This window comes from Citrus clementina, unplaced genomic scaffold, assembly GCF_000493195.1.
Source record: "Citrus clementina cultivar Clemenules unplaced genomic scaffold, Citrus_clementina_v1.0 scaffold_8, whole genome shotgun sequence".
Lineage (NCBI taxonomy): Eukaryota > Viridiplantae > Streptophyta > Magnoliopsida > Sapindales > Rutaceae > Citrus > Citrus x clementina.
The window spans coordinates 2,368,097-2,371,043 of record NW_006262022.1 but is presented as its reverse complement, the minus strand read 5'-3'; the positions used below and the strand labels follow the sequence as shown (position 1 = coordinate 2,371,043).

The 2,947-nt window shown below is 33.8% G+C and overlaps 1 pseudogene; it reads left to right on the top strand.

Annotated features, from left to right (window-relative positions):
* Positions 1-537: 537 nt before the first annotated feature.
* Positions 538-2,556, top strand: LOC18035212 (annotated as a pseudogene).
* Positions 2,557-2,947: the final 391 nt, after the last annotated feature.

The following is a 2,947-nucleotide window of genomic DNA, read 5'->3' as shown; positions in this document are numbered from 1 at the left end:
ATAATATAAATCTCAATTAATAATGTAAGTCCTAATTATGTATATTTGATTATAAATATTAATGTAATATCTGCTATAATAGCAATTGTAAATATTTATTTAATACAATAATATGATGTATAATCAATATTAAAAAAAGAAAAGAAAATCTCAGTGCTTCCTAAAAAAAATGCACTTCGCTCCAACTTTGTGCGTACACAGCTCAGCAAAAAAGAAAAAAAGGTCCTTCCAAATTGTTATCTTAAACCCTGCAAGTTGTCTAGAGTGTCAAAAAGCATTATATTTTAAAGAAGGCCACTGCTGTGTTACGTTGAGTGTAACATACACACACTCACAGCAACAGTAAAATGACGAGACTTGTTACTGTTGATGTGAGTGTGTGTATGTTACACTCAACGTAACATAAGGTGACCCTTTAAAGAATAATTCAATTTTTGAATTACTATGTTGCAAGAATCCTAGTCTATTAAAACCCATTACCATTTTGTATCATCTATGCCCATAAAGTGACCACATTTTAAACTCTTGGTATCACACATGGCTTTCACAAACATATGCCAATATTTTTGCTTAGTATCTCTTCTTGTCATGTACTTTTGGGCCATTCATGCTCTATGCCGCCCTATTGGTGAAAAATTAATCATGCTAAAGATGCATGAGCAGTGGATGGCTCAACATGGACTTGTGTATGCAGATGAAGCAGAAAAAGCAGAGACGGCATATGATTTTCAAAGACAATGTGAAATATATTGAAAACTTTAACAATGGTGTTGGAAAAGATAGGGGATACAAGCTTGCTGTTAACAAATTTTCAGACCTAACTAATGACGAATTTAATAGCATATATGCTGGTTACGATTAGCAAAATCAAAACTCTCCAGTTATTTCCACATCAGATCCAGATGCCTCGTCTCCTATGGATGCAAACTCGACTGTAACTGACGTGCCAAGTAGCATGGATTCGAGAGAAAATGGTGCTGTTACTCCTGTCAAGGATCAAGGCGATTGTAGTAAGTTGCAAGTTTAACTTGTGGAGCTATTGTTTTTCTTGCTTTACTAATATAGTAATATTGGTACTCTTAATACATGTGGAGTTGTATCAATAATTAATGTTATAGATCCTAATGTTTGAGTCTCAAATATGACAATTTATTTATTATCACATCATATTAAACATTAATAATTAACCTAATGGGAATTCAGCCATATCATGTTAAACATAAATAATTCATCTGAATACCTAATAGAAATATTGTCACATCATGAGTTGGAACTCAAATGTCGATATCCTTAACATTACTCGATTGTGTACATAATTGTTTATGCAGTGACTGAAAAGGAAGCGTGTTATAGAAACAACAAAGTTGAGAGAGTTATCACATGAAAATAATACATTTGGAGGGCCAAAGGCCAAACAATATAAATTTTGATTAAAATATAATAGATGGATCATCTTATTAAGAATTTTAACATATATGATAGTTTTACATACTATATATATAAGATATATATACATACACATGGGCGGACCCAATTAAGGCCTAAGAGAGGCTTCAATCCCTTCTGAGCCATTAATTTTTCTTTTAAATGTACCTCAAACCCCTTCTGAAAAAGTTATATAAAAATAATTTGAACACATTTTTCATATATTTAAAGACTTGTAATTTAATGGTAAGAATATTATTTGATGATTTTAAAGTCTTGATTCAAATCCCAATAGGCATTTTTTAAAAAATTTTGTGGAAACTACTTCGAAAAATGATATTTCACGCATTTAAAATAAATAATTTTTTATTATTATTATTATTTAGAATTTTAAAAAAATAATAAATTTTAAATTTATAAGACTTAAAATGTATTTAAGTGAACATAAAAAAAAAATCCTAAGTTAAATAAATTTTTTTGAACTAACCCCTAATTTTAGTTTCTAGTCCGCCACTGAGTAACATTGCAGATTGTTGCTGGGCATTTTCCGCCGTGGCTGCAGTGGAAGGAATAACAAAAATTGAAACAGGCAAGTTAATGTCATTATCAGAGCAAGAGCTCGTTGACTGTGACACTGGAAGCTTTGATCGAGGCTGTACAGTTGGTCGCATGGACACTGCCTTTGAGTTCATTAAGAACAACAATGGCCTCACAACTGAGGTTGATTATCCCTTCGTGGGAAATGATTATGGCGCTTGCAAAACAACCAAGTACGAAAATGACGCCGCCGCAGCAACAATATCTGGGTTCAAATTTGTGCCGGCAAATAACGAGCAGGCATTAATGCAAGTAGTGGCTGACCAGCCCGTCTCTGTTTCGATTGACAGCAGCGGGTACAGGTTCCAATTTTACTCGAGCGGCATCATAAAATAGGAGTGTGGCACGGATATTGATCATGGGGTCACAGCTATTGGCTACGGGGCTAGTTCTGATGGGACTAAGTATTGGTTGGTGAAGAATTCTTGGGGCACAGGCTGGGGGGAGGGTGGATATGTGAGGATTCAAAGAGAAGTTGGTGCCCAGGAAGGGGCTTGTGGCATTGCCATGATGGCTTCTTATCCAACTGTATGAACTAAGTAATGATGGGAATTGCTGTTATTCCATCTCAAATTAATGTTCAAATAAATGGCAACTACAATTTTGCTAGCCCAATCAATTGGGCACCTAGTTGGCCCAATAAGAAACACTTTTTAGCTGTTTTGTGGGTCTAGTAAACCTAAGAATTATTGAATTTGTACTCTGAGACATCAATTTATCTAGTCAGACCCCATTTCTCAATCAACCCCATCAAAATTTTAAAATAATTTTTTTTTCAGTGGTTATGAAAATAATATCAACATATTGAATACATTCCATTATTCCTTATTTCATCTTAATATACTATTTGGAGAATGAAGATAAGTAAATTCAAGGCGTTTCAGTCGTCAAAATCAAAATGTGAGATGTCTAGGGGATATGGTGT